The sequence below is a fragment of the Typopeltis vanoorti genome, chromosome 9, assembly GCF_054136105.1.
Source record: "Typopeltis vanoorti isolate ZY-2024b chromosome 9, IOZ_Tvanoo_1.0, whole genome shotgun sequence".
NCBI lineage: Eukaryota > Metazoa > Arthropoda > Arachnida > Uropygi > Thelyphonidae > Typopeltis > Typopeltis vanoorti.
Window position 1 is genome coordinate 79624423 of NC_143557.1, and position 20953 is coordinate 79645375.

At 32.6% G+C, this 20953-nt stretch overlaps 1 protein-coding gene across 8 annotated transcripts in view; it reads right to left on the reverse strand.

The window, feature by feature from the left end:
* Positions 1-20953, reverse strand: part of LOC150103183 (uncharacterized) — a 167124-nt gene that overhangs the window by 71749 nt on the left and 74422 nt on the right. Inside the window, exon 4 of one of the 8 annotated variants that reach the window (XM_090397552.1) lies at positions 3970-4083. The exons of the other annotated variants lie outside the window; for them this stretch is intronic. The gene's annotated coding sequence lies outside the window, so the exon portion shown is untranslated. The remainder of the gene's footprint in view (positions 1-3969; positions 4084-20953) is intronic. 8 annotated transcript variants of the gene reach the window in all.

Here is a 20953-nt window from a genome sequence, read left to right on the forward strand (position 1 = left end):
AGTAAAAATCGATCTCAACAAACCCCCAATTTAGCTCAAATCCAGTTTATTTTTTGCCTGTTTCTATTGAAGATTTTTTTTTTTTAAAATCTTGCCAAGTATGCTTGCATAAATCTCATCTAGAGAATACTCACACTCAGTTTTCACTTTTTACGAGTGAGATGCGGTACTCCAATCATCTGTATTTCGAATTTCTGAATTTTGCAGCATAAGGCAAAAACAGTCTTGCCTACTCCCTACAAGAGGATAAAAGGCATTATTATTATTATTTTAGCATACCATTCCTTTTGTAGCACTTGTTCCTCCACTTCTAAGCTTTCAAAGTAACCTCCAGATCATTTTATCACATTTATGATATTTATTTATCTTCTGTATTGTTCCAAAATCTTTCTATGACTTGTATTTAGTTGTACACAGCTTTCTTACATATTTTCCCCCCTGTATTTTCTAAGGGAAATGCTAACTTCTCAAGTTAGCATTTCCTCTAACTTCTTGGATCCACCATGACGTTCTGCTTTTCTACCCTTGTCAACAATGTCAGATGCTTTTATGACTGAATCAAGCAATGTTCCCCCCCCCTCCCCTCTCATTTTGTGTAGTTCTTTCTTTTGAAACTATTATATTTTCCTTCAATAATATTTGTACATTTGATTTTAAAGGTAAAAAGATTGATCCTTTGTAAAACATTGACACTTTTATTTTTTTCACTGTGATTCTTTATGCTGTTTTTATATATATATATATATATATATATATATTTATTTGAGGCAGGATACAATAAATTAGAAATAAGTGAACATAAAATTTCTGTGTAAATTTGCAAAGGATGTGTGTGTGTCATTTTATCCAGAACTTAGTTAATATGAAAAACAAGCCTCCTTATGTTTCTCTTATTTTAATAAACTATAAGTTATGGCATCATCAGTAATGCAATCATTAAATGACAGCTGCTTTACTTCAGCCTCCATTTTAAAATCACAATTTTCTCCTCTCTATTTACTGAAGAAAAATTTTAAATTTTGTGATAAGCATTAGTTTCCTTTATCAGAATATATTTATTTATATAAACTCTCTGTAAAATGTTATACTTTTGTGGTATATCAAAAAATGTTATGCATTTCTCATATGGTATAGGTTTGCACTGTCCTACAAGATCATCTTTATCAACAAATATACACTGAGCGGCCAGTTGATTACATATCTACCTAATAGTAAGCACTTCGTTTAGTCCTGAGAACATCTTAAACTCAGATCACCAACTCCATAAGGTGCTGAAGGTCCCACAAGAATACTAGCTCATGTGAAGTTCAGTGCATCCAAAAGGTCGCAGATTGAACTACAACAAATCTGTCATGAGCAGCATTACTCAAATGCTCTAATGAGATGAGATAAAAGTGATTCAGGTGAATGGTGGTAGCCACCAATATTCTAGAAATCATTCTTAAATTATCAATGACATTTGTCTTGGTCCATTATTTTGCTTGAAGTAATCATAACATTCCTACATTGCTTCACTAGTATAAAAACCTAATATGTGCCAAGAATCTCCTCCCAAACATACTATCATTCATTCATGCTCCCAGCACTATATATCAACTTCTAGGAATTAATACCTCAATTTAATGCTGCTGTTAATTTTTTAAATGTTAATTTCACCCATGTCAGTCATCAGAGAACTTATATGTTGAATCAGACCATCCTTTTCTGTTATCTGTCCATTACTGGTGTTCCTGTAAATGCTGTATCCACATATGTGCTGTCTGACCACAGATCCGAGACCCTAGTCTGGCAACCTGCCAAGAAGTCAACTCATGCCGAAGGGGAGAAAGACAAAGGATGATGAATTGGTCACAACATGCAAAATCATGTGCTTATATGTATTTTCAACTGTTATACAAGCAAATGGTTATCACTTTAAAAATTACAATGTTCATAAAAGAAAAGTTAATTTTCCAACGTGTAATAATATAAACAACTCATCCTACAAGACGGACTGATTACCCTATTATCAGAATGGATTCTCCTTCTGACATGCACACAAGTGTCGAAGGGTCTCGCATCTGTGGGCGTACAGTATCATGTTTTCTGAACAGAACTGAAACTTTTGCAATGTTGTTTACTGCTATACCTCATTGATGACAGTTATCTGGTGATTTTTTTTTCCTTTTCATCTGGTGATTTTTTTTCCTTTTCATCTGGTGATTTTTTTTTTCTTTTCATCTGGTGATTTTTTTTTCTTTATATAAATATCATCCAAAGGCCTCTAAGCCTATAGTATATTAATATTAATACTGAATGCAGAAGCCCCGTTTTAGAGGATTAAACAATATTTTTGCAAGCCATTTCAAGCTTTCAATAGACAGGGCAGTAGTCTCTCAGAAAATTAACTTCATCTAGCACTTAAGAGGCATTACCAAATATCCTTACTTACAGTGATATTCAAACCCAATGTGTTAGGCAGAGAGCAGATACACCAAGCAGGCATTTGATGGGAATTGTGCCTTTTGACAACATTTTATTTGAATTGCATGATTCTTATATACTTCTTGTGCCTCTGATATAATCTGACTTTTGCTGCAGGACTACTATTGGCTGGATGATAATCCATTCTTTTTGCATTCTAGACTTCTAGCATGAAGCCAGTTTATGTGATATTCAAAGTTAGGTGAAGTTGGTTCATTATTATATTACACAGCATGTAATACTGTTTCTGACAAAACAATGAACAATAATTATTATTGTACTGCAAACAAGGTGATGTCACTTCTTATCCTGGCAAACACAATACTAGCTGAAATTGCTCTTACAGCTTCCTTCCACTCCTCTTCAATCACTGATAATCTAAACAGATGTGCAATATCCACATATGGAGGTTCCTAGATATATAACTTATACAACACCACAAGATCATTCAGAAGCAGTAATTATGGTATATATAAACAAAAATTCACTGCACATCTGTTTAGATTATCAGTTATTGAAGAGTGGGGGAAGCTGTAAGAGCAATTTCAGCTGGTATTGTGTTTACCAGGATAAGAAGTGACATCACCTTGTTAGTGGTACAATAATAATTGAACAGAACATTGCATGCAGATCAAAGAATGCAAGTTAAAATTGCATGCAGATCAAAGAACCACTTGAAAGTACACAGCTTCAAATGTGAAGAATGGATTATTTCTCCCTTCCACTTACCCTCTCTAAAAAATTCTCACCAAATTTTTCTTTCAACAGTACTAAATTAGGAATAGAGTTGGACAAAAAAAATTAAGTTCTTCAAGTAGCTTTAGTTGAACAAAATATATTAAAATTTACTTTCAAGAATCAGGTACTGAATGAAAGAAGCTTTACTCAAGAGCAAATACCAATCATAAAAGGGTGATATAACCAGCAAAGGCTGTGAATTTGTGTGTCTTGTTTGTTAAATATAATATATATTAATATAATGAGTGTCTGCTTACAAAGACAACTGATAGCTTTGCAATAGAGATTCTTATCATGAAAATGAGACCAGCTCAATCTGTCTTGAGGAACTAGCAGTTCCTTCCAGCCTTTCAAATGAAAATTGTTTGTAGACAAGTAAAAATTTATTTTTATTTAGCATTTTCCCACATTTAAAGCTTATTTCCTGTGGTTTAAAATCCCCATAAGAATAATGTATTTTAAGCGTAGATATACATTAATTAGCATATAAAAACACTAAATAGTTTACTTTTATTTACATTTAACCAATCAAATTTTTGGACTCAACATAGTTTTCACTATCTAGTAAGGTTGGATAAACAATGTCTTTGATTTCTAATTGCCGAACATTAAATAACTCAATTCCTGCTTTGAATCTATGACTAGAATTTTACTTAGGTACATGAATATGACTTATCAAGGTCGTATGAGTGCACTGTAATATAAGCAGTGAAAATAAGCTCAAATATACAAAGATTATGTCACTGGTCCATTTAAAATATGACTTACAAACGTTGCTGAGACAAGTGTGTGCTAGTGACCAACTTATCCATGTGCGAGCTAAAATTCTTGATGCTATAGAAAGTACAGTATCAACTCCTCCAAGGATTTTGTGGATAAGACCTAATGTATCAAGATTCCTTCATGAAATAAACTATATAATGGTTTGCACACATTACATTAAATGATTTATGTAAATAACTTGAAATATTCATCAACTGATATAATTGAAACTAAATTATGGAAGTTATTTTTACTGCAGGGCACATGATCTCTATGGAAACAGCATCTTGCATTTCATTAAGTTTTTTAAATTTGAATAATAGGTTTAATCCTGATTGAGGCTTAAGCACTGAGGGACAAAATACAATCCCCATCCCCACAGGAACTGCAGCTTCAAATAAACTTCTGATTAATGGTTTATCGTACTCTCAATCAATCGAGATCATTTAATAGGTGATTTTACTTGATAAAAACTTTTTTTTAACCTTATAACTAAGCTTTTGATGCTCCTTTATTGTATATCAAAAATAAAAGCAATATTGCATGGTTTTTATTTAATGAAGCATAATACAATATAACTCTAGCCACTCACATTAGCAACTCGTATTTGCAGTTGCCAAAACAGTTACTGCGTTGAAGGATCACTAAAATTCATTCTGCAACTGATATTCCTGATTTGAATAAGTATACTGCTAAAATATGGAAGGAATCTGTAATTTTAAGGTTCAATAATTTAATTTAAATTAATTTGTAGATACTTTTCGTACCATCAGAATCATGTTCTGACATATGTTATAAGAAACATTCACAATTCCTTGATTATCTGTAAGTCTTGGAGTCATTATAGATAACTGTACAGTAAGGCTATGACCACAGTTAGATGGAAATGATACAGAAAAACATGCTACTCTGGTAAATACTGTTTCAGTCTTTTTTTTTTTTACATATATATATATATAACAATGAATTTAGAGTATCACAAGCTGTTACTCATGCACATTACAATTAATTTCTTATTTATATATAATTAAAAAATTAATTATGAAAATTCAGACTAACTTTTTTTTTTTGCAACTCTGATCTACGAAACATAATTCTATATAGTACATTGGTACCACAGGTAGGCTACCTTTATTTTTATTTTTTTTTACACAATCCAAAAACAACCTGCTGTGCAGACTAAACTTTTTCCAGCCACCAGGTCTCTAATAAGTCAGGCAACTTCCCAAAAAAAAACTAATGAATATTTGGAGTGTTTTGAATAGAGAACTCTTTCTGATCTCTAAGAGGAATATAATGACAATGTGAAATTTACAAACATTAAATGAAGAATATGGGTAATTCATAAGCACCACATGAAACCTGAGGGTAGCCCAGAAGCAAAATGACTGGACTACCAGTGCAACATAAAGCAACTGTTGTTTACCAAATAAATAAATGAGTGTTTTGTTGATTGGCTGCTAAGATAATGGCAAAACAACAAAGGCTAAGAGAAATATGTCAGTAACCTGCATAATTTTTGCGCCAGCTTCCATGTTGTGGAATGAGAAACCCTGCCACCTAACAGTAGTTAAATTAAAATTAATCTAAGCAAAATGTTTTAGGTTCACATAATAATTTATGATTTTCTATTAAAGCCTACTTAAGCATTTTTTAAATACTTCTAATTTATGTATATTGCAATAGTTCATAGTTGTTTATCTTTGTTCACCAATATGTTGCCCATTTATTTAATGTTGTTTAATGCACAGCGTAGTCAGCTTTCTTATTTTAAAACATTGTTTATCCATTTTGGCTTTCGGGACTTCTGTGAGAAACCAGCCATTCTGCTTTCATTTTCCACATAACTAGAAAAGTAAATGAAAAAATACTATCCCTGCTGTGTAACTCATCACTTAAAATTGAATGCTAACCAATGAAGGAAATAAGCAGCTCCAATGATTTGTTGGATAAATTAAGGACTCAACCATGGTTTAAATAAAATGGAATAAATGTATTCTTGGTCTTGCTGCACTGATAAGTTTCTAAGTAGAACCATGGGCACTTGAATATTAAGGATAAATTTTCTTTTTTTCCCTACATCATAACTTGCTGACAAGCTTGAATGGTGAGGATTCCTTGATCCTCACCATTCAAGCAAATACGTGAATCAGGGATTACACGTATTTGCTTGATAATTAACATCCAACATTACATACAACTTTTTTAGGGATTATATAAATGTCAGGTGCAGTGTGTGCTTACTTAAGAGACTATATTTGTGTCACAGATATACTACGTCATCAGCAATGGATGAAAGATGCTATTAGAAAAGTGTTTTACAAATCCACCATAACCACCTCGAGAATCAACTTACAAAACTTTAATAGATCATCGTGAAGATATATGCAGATTTAAGTGCAGGACTAATGTACAAACAAAATTTTAAAAGATTGAGTCAAGTAATAGGTATGATGGGGAATCAACTGTCAAATCTTGAGATTTTTGAAATAAATCTAAAAAAACAGCACGAAAGAATATGTTTCATCCTTGCAGTATTATCTTGTAAATCAGCATAATTTCAATTACTTTCATCTCTACATGTCAGATGAATTTGGAGTTATTCTGTGATTACTGAGACATGTGGCTAATAACAGTGCTTCAAAGTTCCCAATACTTGCTTCATGTGTAGAGAATAGGAATGGCATGCCAGCGGTTTAAAGCTATTTTCACATTAAAAAGCACAAAGGAATTTTAATAAAAAAAAAAAAATTTTTTTTTTAAATTAGCATTCCTTGTCAGATTATTTATACTACACACAAGTTTTAACTTTATGAAGATCTAGTACACAAGATTTTTTTTTACAATGACAGACATCACTACAATATCATGATGAAACAGGAATGTGAAATTATAATTTCACATGAAGTTAATAAGTCCAGATTCTTATCATTCTCGATAATATTCATGTGAGTCATGGAATTTGTTTCTTATAAAATCAATTTAGTTTGAAGAAGATGTACATAACAAAAGAGTGGAAGATTTTTAAAACCGCTCCAGTGAATTATTATAATGCAAAAAAGAGTCAGAAAATGTTGAAATGTTCCCACATTTTATCACAAATTTTTTTTTTTTTTTTTTTTTTTACAAAAATGAATTGCAGTTGATCCTTGACTTTATGACAGATTTCCCATTCTGACAATCTCATTGCAAATCAGAAATCACTATATGAACCATAAGGATGTGTTAACAATTAACATGCCTGAATGCTAAAATGCATGGGTCTGCTTTATGTTTTTAACTAATTTTAATGTTTGCTTATAGCGAAATAAGACAATGTACTAATTATAAAATTTCTGTACACTGCACTATAATGAGTCATGAATGTACAGTGATTCTGTGCATTACTAATAAAATAATCAGAATCATATAGAGCAACTGGACAATTCACCAGAAAAGGTAGCGGAAGCTAGATAATCAACAAATTTTTCTAATTCAGACATAGCAACAAAGCATTGCTATGTCTGAGGAAAGTTCTCCAGATGCATAACTTGTGAAAGGTCTAGAATCTTCATAGAATGATGTGGAAAAAGGAGTAAACACCTCTAAAAAGATTGTACACTGAAAGAGTCTGGCCCAGGTTTCTTTTCTGCATAAATTTCTCTGTAACAAGCAACTGCAGCTTACATCATTCTTCTATTTTGCTAAATCTCTTCAAGTTAGGATCCATTTCTTCAAACAAGCAGACAGTCTTATTAACTGAAGCAATACCAATGACAATTTTTTTTTCCCATTGTAAACTTTGGGGGGGGGGGGTCTCAACTTCCTCCTCTTGTTCTTCTGCAAATGTATGCACTTCTAGCTCTGTAAACTTTTATTCCATAGCCTCCAACAAGAATGCTCTATTCTATCTTCATTATCAACCTCCAATTTCTTCTCTTTAATGACCAGTAACACTACCTTCTCACCAATTCCTTCTAAGGCTTTGTTGAATCCCGTGAATGTGTAAATAGATCAGCAGCTTCTTCTAAATACCATTCATACAGTCAGCTGCCACTTCACTTCATGCTGCATCTGCAAGATATATTCCTTCCAAAAGTTGAGTTTTCTCACCCTCAGTAACAACAATAGCCTGAGCAAAAGTATTTTTAAATAAGATGCATTGAAGACAGCAATCTCACCTTGATCTGTGAGTGGAAGGAGTGAGGTGATATTCAGTCAACATATTAATTGGGTGCCATTTGTAAGTACAAGTGGTTGAAAGTCAAGGACTACTATACATGCATTAGAAGAGTATAGTAAGTACTGACAGGGATGTGCTATGGTAAGGCAATATTATTAAAAAATCATTAAATTTATATAAAAACTTGCTTTATTAAGGGAAAAAATTTTCTATTAATACGTCAAGTTGTCATTCATTTCTGAATGATAACTTGTTTCACCTTGATTCACAAATTTTTAAATATGTAAATTTAGGTGGGGTAGGCATGGTTTGCTGTCAGCAATTTTTAACTTGAACTCATATTCTCATTTCAAAAAAAGTTTATACAAAAAGTTTCAAATACTGTTTCCCATTTCAAGAATAAAAATGTCAGTTTTTTCAAAAAAAAAAGTTATCTAAGAGGAAACCAAGGAATAACTAACTACATCATCATTGCTCAATAGTGAGCAATGATGTTGAGGGAGGGGCCTGCAAGTCTTAATTTCTTTCAGAGTACATGTGCCTGCTTGTGTGCTGTTTGATCTCTGCATGGCTTTACCATCAAATTTCCATAAAAAACAAGATCTCTTGTCTTGATTGCCATCAAGAGTCATATTGTCAATGTCTTGATATTTGTAAGTTTGATTATTTACTTAAAATTAGTGATGGCTCAAAAATTCTTAGTTAATGAATTTCCTAAATGTGTGCAAGTGCACCATATATCACACCCTGAATATACTACACCCCTAATATGCATCTAGTTTCCTATCAGTCTCTTTATAGCTGGTAATTTTGTTCACATTTTAATGCATTTTCGAGAACCCAGTATATATTTTTTCAAGTTACATGGAGACTTGAGTGTCCGTGTTAGTCAAATAATGGCAATCACCCTGGAGTGATGAAAAAAAAAAAAGGGGGGGTCCATTTTCTGTTGGTAATACATACCATTAACAGAAATTTATATCAGAAACTTAGTTGTATACGGCACTAGCTTTGCCAGGGCAGCATGTGAGGAAATGTATTATGAACTTAAAGTGTTTAGCATATTTAAGTATGGAAACAGAGTTGCAGATATGTGACTTAAGAGTGGATAGAATGGATATTTATCCTTCAACATGATACTATGAACAAACATCTCAGCTGCAAGCAAGTCTATACCCTGTCAAGTAACCAACAACCACATGCAGACATTTTTGAATTATCCCAGAAACACAAAACAAGTTACTTTCACAATACACTTATTTACTTCTTTCAATGAAAAACTATAGCTTTAGAACTAAACTACAATATCTTAAAATACCAATTTTAAAATTAGAATAAAATAAAGAACCTCACTTTGACTTTCCTTTGTGAAATTGCAACAAAAACAAAGTGGCAAACTTTTTCTACAATCCTAAGATGAATTTGCTTGTTCTTTTGAATGTTTTATTGCAGTGAGGAGGAGAAGAGATTCTAGGTTTTTACTGATAGGAGATTCCATGTTTAATAATGCATTTTTTTTTTTTTGTCTTTCATGTGTAGTGAAAGAATGGAATCCCACCAAATGCAGTTGCTTTAAAAGATAAAACACTTCCTCATTTAAAATGCTTTTTTTTTTTTTTTTTTTAAGTATCTCTCCCTTAAAAGTTTATTTTGTTTAGAATTATATCACCAAGAGCTATAATGGCACAAGGTATTGTTATTTTATCTGTTCCATGAACTTCCTTTTTGCAAGGAACATCAGCAAGGAGGGGTGGTTGAGATAGAAGTAAATCTGAGCCTGTTTTCCAGGAAAGTGACAATAGCACACAGCCCTAAAAGTATCATCTCCGAAGAAAAAATGTTTTGTGCTATTTCATTTATATTTCTCATCTGTATGGAAGCACTCTTACCAAGAAATAACAATAGTAGGGTTTTCTATCATTTCCTAAACTCAAAAGGTAATATTTTAAGTAACCAAGCTGTATTTTTGCTATGCCATTTCAAATTGGTTCAAACATTTCCAGAAATATATTAGTTGTACAGCTTAGCTATTTTTATAAATAAATTTGTTACTGTATTTTTCAAAATATCAACTGCTCTACTCTTCTGCTCTTGACAAAATTCAATCTTAAACTGAAATTCTTAAAAGTGCTGCTTTTCCAGTGTACAATTATACATATAATTATCAACATTCAAAGATTTTTTTCAGTTTGAATTATTTATAGATCTCATAGAAAGCCTATAGTTATCATAAAGTAAGAAGAGCATTCCAGTTTGATTTTATTCCCCTTCGGAAATTGTCTAATTATCACTTCATTATTTTTATACAGGTGAGCAAACAAAACAAAGTGAAATAAGTTAATTATTTATTTATTCACACTGTGACTAAGGGGGGGGGGGATAAATTTAACCCTTATTTAGCATTGCATATAACAGTACGCTACAAAGAGTATCCCCCTTTTTTTTTTTTTTTTTTTCAAATACTCCATATTAACAACCAGGTAATAAACAGACAACAGAAGGTGCACACTAAACGATCAATTCTGTATTGGGGGGGGGGGGGGATGCATGGGTGTTAATTATGATTTTCTGCAAGGTGTTACCATTTTGTTTTGCAGAAAGTCTGAACGATAAGAAAAACTAAGCAATAAAAATGGATGGGAGACTGGTGAACAGGCATTTCTTTCTTCCTCCATCAAGAGTTCAGGCATTACAAACTGAAGATTTATGATATGGCACTGAGTGCCATATCACAATAAGTCTTTAAATCAGCTGAAGATATTAATCTGTTAGACAGAATATTATTTACCAGTATATTATCCCATCTGTTTGAGTAGTTTTATGGGCAACGTGTACCATGAAAAATTAACCAAGTGTTACTCGTTGTTATAAAGAAAGCTGAAGTTTCTGTATTGAAAACAGGATAAACTACTTAGATGAATTAACGAAAAGTTTGTGTTGAGTATTGCATATTATCATCAGGGCATTAAACTAAGAAAAAATGGAAAATTCAAATTTAACAGATTATCACTACACATTATAACAATGGTTATCACCTACATATTGTATAGTTTTGAACACATTACACGGGCAACATCCTTATTTTTAGATTTAGACACTCTAAAAATTTTAAAGACAATCCTCATTGCATTTTTAGGATGCTGTAGTGACAATCTGTTGCATTTGAATTTATTATTCTCTCTGTTTTTATTCTGCTGATGTTTTGCAACACTCAAAATGAATTAACAAAATGACAAAGTAATTTTGTTAATTCAAAATGAATTAACAAATTAACTGTTAATTCAATTAATTAAATTAACTGTTAATTCAATTAATTAAAACTGTTTATCTCTTTCACACCGTGAGTACATTTACTTTTCTTTTCAAGTGTTACATTGATATTTTCAATAATTTTGTATTGCCTGTGCAACAGCAGTTCTATGCAAACTGCCAAGATGAGTACGAACAGCGAGGATCACGACAAACACAGTTTTTAAGAAGAAAATGGGAGTATAAAGATTAGAATGGCCCCGTGGTATGGTCCTGAATGCAATCTTGCATCACCCTTTTGAAAGGGGTGCTAATGGTGATTAAAGGCAAGATCGGCATGCCCAAGTTTGCCATTTGATGGAAGAATTGTTTGCTATACTTGTATTAGTTTATCAATATTTTGTGGAAAATGGAATCATGGCAATTTTTGATGCAATGATGTAGCAATTTCTCAAACTTAAAAAAAAAAAATTTCTGATAGTTATTTTCTTTGCTTACACTAACATTTTAATATGTTAAAACTACTTTCCAGAAATATTTTTATCTGTGTATCATGTCAATATATATAGCAGAAATGGTCACCTGAAGATGATAACGAACAGTTACTTATGAGGGAATTACTTTCAACCTTTCTAAAACAAGCAACTCATGCCCCAATTTCTCAATACCTCCATACAATTGTTTTATTGTAAATTCAAACAAAAATCAATAATTTATCAGAATCGTGGTTTTTATAAAATCAGAATATTAACTATAACCACTTCTGTATACCTACTAGTCTGCAAGTATATATACTTGGATACTCGTGCCTACTAAGAGGATGGATATACAATTCCTTGCTGTCAGTGAAAAACTAAAGACAAATTGTGTTGCTGAGGGGAGAATTCTTGCTATAAGATACAACTAACAAAATTATGTTCAGATCTGAATAACATGGACATATATGCTCAACATATATACTTTTCATAATTGTGTCTTAATCATGCCTATTCACAAAACAGGTAAGGGGTATTTAAGAAAATATGGTATATCAGTATCAACAGAAAATGACCTCTCACCATGAAGTAAGGCAGAGTTTTCCAAACTGTGTTCCGCAGAAAGTGAATAAGTGCTCCATGAAAAAATATCAAAATTAATATGCGCCTGGAATGGTTTTAAATGCTGCGACAAGTTCAAACGTGTTTGAAAATCAGGCACTCCTCACATTGCATTTTTTGGATTACTATTAAGGCCAGCATGCGCTGATCTTGACTAGTTGCCCGCAGTTGTCGACACATCCGAGTGAAGTACAGAAGTATCTATTCTAGGAGGCATGCTGTCACAAGCAAGGTCAAAGTAATGCGCTCAGGCCCGGCACGCCTGTAGTGTGAACTGTCGCATTTTTGCAATGTGATACAGCCTGCTTAGGTGATAATGTGTGCTGATGATACTCGACTCTAACAGAGTGTTCCGTTAAAATTTCAGGATTAGTGAAGTGTTCCGTCGTAAGAAAAGTTTGGGAAACGCTGGAGTAAGGAATACAGTTATATTGCAAGTAAGTTTTATGTTTATATCAACATGGATGACACTCTGGAGTTGTGATTAATTTTTGAGTGCATGTTTAGAAGGTACCGTCCACTTCCAACACACATCCCATTGTTGTTTATGATGTTCCGTTTCTCAAATTCAATGCAGAAAAATTCAAACATCCTGGAAAGAATAAAGTCCACTTGGATTAAGGATAACATTTCCCCAAAACACCAAGAGAATGTATGCCATCCCTGAGTCCCAAGTATAGTTTCTAAATTTGCCTAATCACGCATTGAGTTATCAGCCCATCATTATTCTTGATAGAAGCCATGTCTGGTTTGAAATAAATTTCATTCCAAAGGAAATGGTTCCCAATCTTACTGAAACCTATGCAACTTGTGTATACTGTTTAGTGTTAACTAGATAAGGATTAATTCGATTTACTTTTGCAGACCAGACAAGAATCTGACACTATCACCCCCTCCCCCACAGATCCATGCATACTGAGTTAATGTGATAGCATCGTTACACGAAGCAAGTTCTTCCATACAGAGAAAAATTATAACAGGATATTTTCTCTTTATTTGGAAAAACTGAACTAGATGAAAGGGAAAAAATCAGAATTAATAATTATTTTATAATTAGTTTACTAATATATTCACTTGTAATATTGGATTTTGGACACTAGCAATAAGACGAGGGCAAATGCCACTACATTAAATGAACTTTTAAATGCCAGACATAATTACATGGATACCATTATTTTAGTGATATAAAAATGACATTAACTTGTCAATTAAAGGGCATAGATAAGCTTTCAGATGTTGCCAGACTTAGCACCAGTTGCATGAGAGGCAAGATGATCTAGTAAAATGTAAGATTATTTTGCAGTAAATAATTATTTAAAAAGCAAATGCTGCTACTTCTCAGCAAATCCAATAACATCATGCAACCAATTTCATTACTAATCAAATGCTACACATTTGTCCATTAGATTATTTTAACTCATTTCATTTTGGATCTTCAAATGCTATGCTTAAATATAAAATCAAATTCAACTTCATGCAAGAGTTAATTTTTCTCAGTAGTCAGTTAAAAAGATAGTGGTATATGAACCAAGTAATTACGCTCTGTCAAACACTCAAGAAGTCTCACTTCTAAGTTTTGATTAATCTTATTGAAGTCTTATTTTCTTTTTACATTGTTCAACTGCTAAAAATTATCAATAATGTTATTTTTTAGTGAAGTGAATCACTAAAAAGAAAACTGTATGACTTGCCTGCAAAGAAAAGAAATTAATATAAGATATCTTCCTTATACTTCTTTACATAATACAGATACATTTCATGTTTCATGATATACAGTACATATGAATAGCTGTAATACTGTTGATATGATACAAATTTCATTGTTTCCATACATCCTCACATGACAATGATGTGATATAGGCTATTAACTCTTTCACAGTGAATATATGTTTACTTAGTTCAAGTGTGTGTACACACCCACCCACAAATATATTTCTCTGATTTATTTTGTTCTCAAATGCTAAATCTGTTCTTTTATGTATAAGCAATCCAACTATTCATAGAACAAATGCATTTGTAAATGAGTATAAGTAGATATAATTTCTTTCCTGCAAGTACATAATGTCATTTTCTTAATATAAGAAAAGCTAAAGCTTTAGAATGTATTACACTGAAATACGGTCTATTTTTGTCACTTAGTATATATAAGAACCTATTGTTGCCATGGAAATGCCACATCCATGTTAGTTCAGGAAAATAGGTTCTATTTGTTTAAGCCAATGCTGCCTATATATATATATATATATATATATATATATATATATACATACAGGCAGCACCGACTTCACCTTGCTTGCAAAAAGGTATTTATTCCTGCATACTAATCAGAGGGAGGAGGAAAATCCTTTCACTATCTATATCAGCGCTTACTTTATGGATTCAAACACCAGTGAATTTTTAATACCTAGAAAGATGAAGCCACATCGTGTAAATACTGATATCTACTGCTGACTAAATCTAAAAAACAGGTGTTGGTTAACTCTATAATTAAGCTGTTCATGTGATCATATTAGAAAATGAAAGTTTACCTTCATATAAATAGCAAATCATGTTTTAACTGAGGGAGGGGGTGATACTCGATAAACTGTACTGTTGATTAATGAATAGAAACTTATTTTGTTATTAATATTAATATGGCATCTAAAGAATGCTGATGGATTCTCTAGATGAATTATTATGAAAAATACTGGTGGCTACTATGTAAATTAATTATTACGGATAATACTATAAATACAGTGTCATAAGTCTTTTTATCCTCTGTTGTGCATACATGTGTTTTAAATTTACTTTTATAAAGCAGACATTCCATATTTAAATTCAAAACTGTCATGAAATCCAGTTAGTTTAAATGATCTGGTCTGATCTCTGAAGATTACCACTCTTCAGCAGAATGTATTAATTGTACAGTTGTAGTTAACATTTCCTCACTACAGATGTTATTCTTATATTGACAATACATGGTCACCAAAAGCCCCTTTTGTGAAAACAGGTCTACCACTAGAAGACAAAGTTGGCAATTAGCTGAGAGAGGCAATATCTTGTGCTTCATCAACCCTTAGGTTTCTGTAGAGAGAGAGAGAGGGGGGGAAGCCATTGCTTTGTGTCCTCTGCCTAACTCATGTTGGCTGATACACAGGATACATAATATCAGCTGGTGACTAATTGTGAATAGAGGTCAGTACAGGTACCACTTCTGGAAGCATCACCAGACTTCATTTAATATGTTGTTTGACAAATGGTTTATGTGGCTTAAACTAAAGGGAGTTGGAAGATATATGTCCCATCCCTGCAAACAGCAAATGTATTAATGCCACTCTTACGAAATCATAATTCCACAGACCTACCTAGCAGAACTTTTCTTTCCATAGGAACCTGAAACCAAGACTTTTTGATGTCCTCACCAAAGAATTTCCTAGATACAAGGAAATTTTGCTCTACAAGAATTAAGACAAATAGGAAAAGGTGACATTTCATAAGGGTGGCACTCAATTCACATACTCAGCATGTGAGGACAACAAACACCTGTAAGGTATAGGAATGTTAATAGAAATGCAAGTAATGCTCTTGTGCATTACTTGCACAAATATATAAATGTATTAAGGCAAAGTTCCTAACTGCTAATTTAAAATAAAACGAGTTAAAGCTATAAATGTGGCTACTTGCCATGTTCCTGCTGAGAATTCAGAAGATGAAGAGTGCTTCTTTAACTAGCTACAAGATATACTAAGCAGTTTTGTATTTTCAAATAATTGTAAATCCAATACAATTATTTTAGTATTGGATTTAAATGCCAAGGTTGGCATTGGAAATTACTGGACAGAAGTAATAGGACCATTCGGAATTGGTAATTATAGTGACAACAATGAAAGACTCCTCTAGCTAAGTGGACTGAGAATAACCAACACTTATTCCAAGTATAATATTTACAATTACATTTGGGTCTTTCCTAATGGTATCCCACAAGAACATGACTGAATGTTTTAAATAGGCAAGTTCTGTGTAGAATAGACAGGATCTGACCACAATCTTGTTAAGAGCACATTGCAAATGGAGCTTTGAAAATGTACACTAAGGCCTACCAGTCTCTTTTAACACTGAAGCACCAACCAGTACTGATAAAGAAGGCTATACATGAAACTAGTAAATCTATTTCAGGGGTTAGTAAAGCCAGAAATGAGCAGTGCAGCTACATGAGCATTATCATACTCAGCAAGATCTTGGCTGACAAGCAACTTAGAAATTTGAAAGGTGAGTTCAGAAAGGGAAGAAGTTGCATAAGCCAAATATTTTCACTGAGATCTTTGAGAAATTTTTAGAGTTTAAGAAACCTGTGATAATGTGTTTTGTTGACTAGAAAGCTTTTTTGGGATACCTGACAAACTTGTTAGCATTATGACAGCTTTTATATGATAACAGTGAGACTTGTGTTAAAGCGTATAGTGAATGATTTAAAATAACTGGAGTAAGAAAGAGGTGTATATTGTCACCTTGGCTATTTAGTCTTGTAACTGATTTTTTGATGAACAAGACTCTGCAAAGGAACTGGGAAATAAAGTGGTCCAAGAATCTTAGAATATATGACCTGGATTATGCTGATGATTATTTATGAATAAGGCTAAATAGCTTTATTTACAAATAATGTAGAAGAAATCTACATTATTTGTGCAAATGATGATGCTGGAAGTTAACTAGGTTTAATTATCAATATTGAGAAAACAAATTAATGAAAGCAATGATAAAGATGAGTCCTGTATTCTTTAAAGGATGTGCTATAGAGCAAGTTTAGAATTTTTTAAATTTAAATTTTCTCTAATAAAGTCTCTAAGTTCAGTTATCTTTGTAGCTGAGTAACATATCAGTGAAGTGAAGAATAAAGTGGATAAAAGTTGAGGGATGGCTTCAGTGTTCAAAAAATTATGGAAAGACAGCAGAATATCAATAAAAACAAAACTTGAAATCCAAAATAGTCTGGTTCTCTCTGTTTTGCATTATGAAGCTGAGACACTGATATTGTGTAAGAGGGATAATATAGATGAGGCTTTTACTCAACGGTCTTTAAGGAGATGATTTGACTCTGTTGAATAATGATGATGACATGTCAGAGGAGTGGTTAGCCACCTCCTAATACTTTTTATGTAAGGAAACACTATGCTGGTTGGGCCATGTTGTCAGAATGTAGGACATTTCACTAGTCAACAAGATTATGCTGAGTGATCCAGAAGGCATTAGAAAAGAGCATGAAGCAGCATACACTTGGACACATCTGGAGTAGGAAGATGTTCAATCTGATCAGGGGGCCCCTTAACTATTGGATGCTTGAGGAACTTAAGCAGAAAAAATATGGTTAATGCAGTATTTACAGAGAACAGAAGTATAATACTTAACATTTGGTATCCACCTCTTTTTATTAGATAATCACAACCTTTCAGTGATTATAAGATTATGTTACTCAATACAAAGTCCTATCTTTGATGATGCACTCCCAATTCCTTCTTTCCAAATCCTAAGACTGACCTACTGACAGTACTTCTTACAACCAATGAAAAGAAATTCCATGCAATCCACTGTCAATAAGTTTAAACTGTTAGTTGACAGTCTATGATTCATATACTCTAGAATTTGCATTCAACAAAGATTTCACGACGATTCATCACAGTTATTGGCAAGTTTACAAATTTATGTTTACTCCAATGAAACTACAGTAATCTAGCAAAAACAAAGAATCAATCAGTTGTAATTTTATTCAGCAACTATCTAGAAAGGAGCTTTAACAAATCTTAAGACATTAAGCATTCTCAAGTATACAAATCAAGATATGACATGCTGACTTAATATCGGTACTAATATGCAGACTTGGTGCCCCATGTTTTGGTAATTTGCTATGATGGTTTCAAAAAATTCAAGTACAAGATTTTTTCTTTAATAAAAATTTAATGGTTTGTGGTCATGGATCACAAGCCATTAAATTATGTACTTGCTCCATTTCTGTTCAGGACAATGGCATCAGTAATAAGTCCGTGTTCCAAAATAAAAACGTGCACAAATTAACATGGAGAGAAGATGCAGTCTCAGTGACCTTGTTACTGTTGATAGTGATGTTTTCCCACTGGTTCAAGGACACAAGATTATACAGAGGATTTAAAATTGGAAGTGACCATCACCATTTAGTTTTGAGCAAGAAGTTGAATTTCACATTCAAAAGAATACGTAAGAAAGTTTTAAAACAAATCAGTCGAGTAGCCTTCAGATGTGAACTGTAGACTAAAATGCACAAGCATTATTCACGAAAAAATGAAAGTCTGAAAACAAGAACCAAACGTTGGAGATTTGTGGAAAAAAACAATCATTGATTCAGCCAGAGAGAGATGTGGTGTGATTGTAAGGATAGAAAAAAATCAAAAATCCTTGGTGGATTCAGGAAGTTAAAAGAGATAGTGAAGAAAAAGAAAAAATCATATCAAAAGTGCCTAGCAAGTAAGTCAGTCAGCTTGTGCTCTTAGGAACAGAGAAAAATGTATGAAAGTAAAGCACTATGTAAAACAAGCTAAATAAGTCATGGGAAGACTTTAGTAAAAACATAGAAAATAAATATCAGGATGGTGGCTATAGAAAAAGCAAACAAATAATTTTCACTTTAAGACAACTAGTTGAGAAATCATAGGAATATAACAAGGTGTCAAGGGGGGAAAGCTGTTCAAAATAGCTTTCCCCTTGACACCTTGTTATATTTCTATGATTTAACAAGGTGTTAAGGGGAAAGCTGTTCAAAATACTATAGTTATATGTCATAAGACATATTAAACAATACTTAGTCTATATTTGTCAGCAGTTAGAAATGGGAGATACAGGAAGATGGTTTGATGTAAAATCATGTGTAAGACAAGGGTTCATACTATCTCACTCTTATCTATATGATTTGCATCATGAAAGAAAGTGGCATTAAATCTAAACATGAGAATCAGATATCAAAACTTAGCTATTTTGCAACCATCCTGATATTTATTTTTTATGTTTTTACTGAAGTCTTCTCATGACTTATTTAATGTCATTAAAAGATGCTGACTTAAATATAGACTAAGTATTGTTTAATATGTCTTATGACATATAACTATAGTATTTTGAACAGCTTTCCCCTTGTTTAATGCAGATGTTTATACTTTTAAATAAATCCAGTGCAAATCTGCAGGATTCCGTCACTAAATTGAATAACTGTTGCAATAAATTTGGAATGAAAATCAGCAATAAAAAGATGAAAATAAGCAGAAACATAACATTGAAAACATCAACTGCAGAACCTATAGAACAAGTAAAACAATTCAGCTATTTAGGCACAAGTTTTAGTGCAGAGCTGACGTCATAGGAAGTCAACTGAATGAATTTATATGGAATAAGAGAGAGAACAGTGCTAAAACCATTTTAACTTTTGATCCCAGAAAGAGTAGGAGAGTGAACAGATAGCATCAGTGGCATATATTAAAAATGAGAATATTAGGAAAGAGCTTGCCATTGTTAGCATTCAACAATGTGTAAGCAGAAGTAATCTCAGGTGGCATGATCACTTAAACAGAATGGGAGAGGTTAGAAAACAAGTGTTCTTTGCCAGGGTAGCAAGGGGAAAAAAATCCTGAGGAAGACCAAGATCTAGATGGATTGATACAGTAAACATTACCTTAAGAAAGAAATAAGATCTGATAATATTGGAGTCTTGAGAGAAGATTTATTTTGAGGAAAATTGTTGATAGGATATGTAATGATGTAACTTTTTCATGTAGCACTCATGTATATCCACTGAGAGTACATATCAGAAATTTGTTGGTATTTCTAAAAATCATGTAAGTTCTTTAGTAGAACCACAAGTTAAGCAGGTAAGGATGTTTAATAATAGGTTTACTATTCAAGGTAGGTGCTATACACTAGAAGAGAAACATTTAACAGAAGGCATATGTGTTCAGGTGAAAGCTGGCAGAATAAAGTAAAGAAGCAAAACCAGAAAGCATTGTTTCCCTACCAGTTTGAGCAAACTGATTGCTCCACTAAAAGAATTAGTGAGCATTAAAATGACAACCAATTTTTAAGAATCTCAAAAGTTCAGTCTTGCTCAGCATAACAACAATAACCAACAATCTCCTCTAGGAAGTTATATGATGCCCAGCCAATGTAATCATAACTGTTTAATTTGAGACAAACTCCAAAACCCCATTATACTGACCTAATTTTAATTCAATTGGCTCATCCATGCTGAAAGTTGGGTGTTGTTAAATATGGCTGCAAGTTTTTTGAAGTCATCTATTAAACTTCATCTGGAGGTTTCACTTGAAGATGTTTTGTTTACATCGTCTACTTTGAACAATAAGCCATTTACTTTGTTGTGGTTTCGATGAAATCGACAACGATTTAATCCAAAACATCTGATTTTAAATACAGTAGTCTACAATAGAAATATTCCAGTTTTGTGACCACATGTTTATTAGAGAACTGTTTA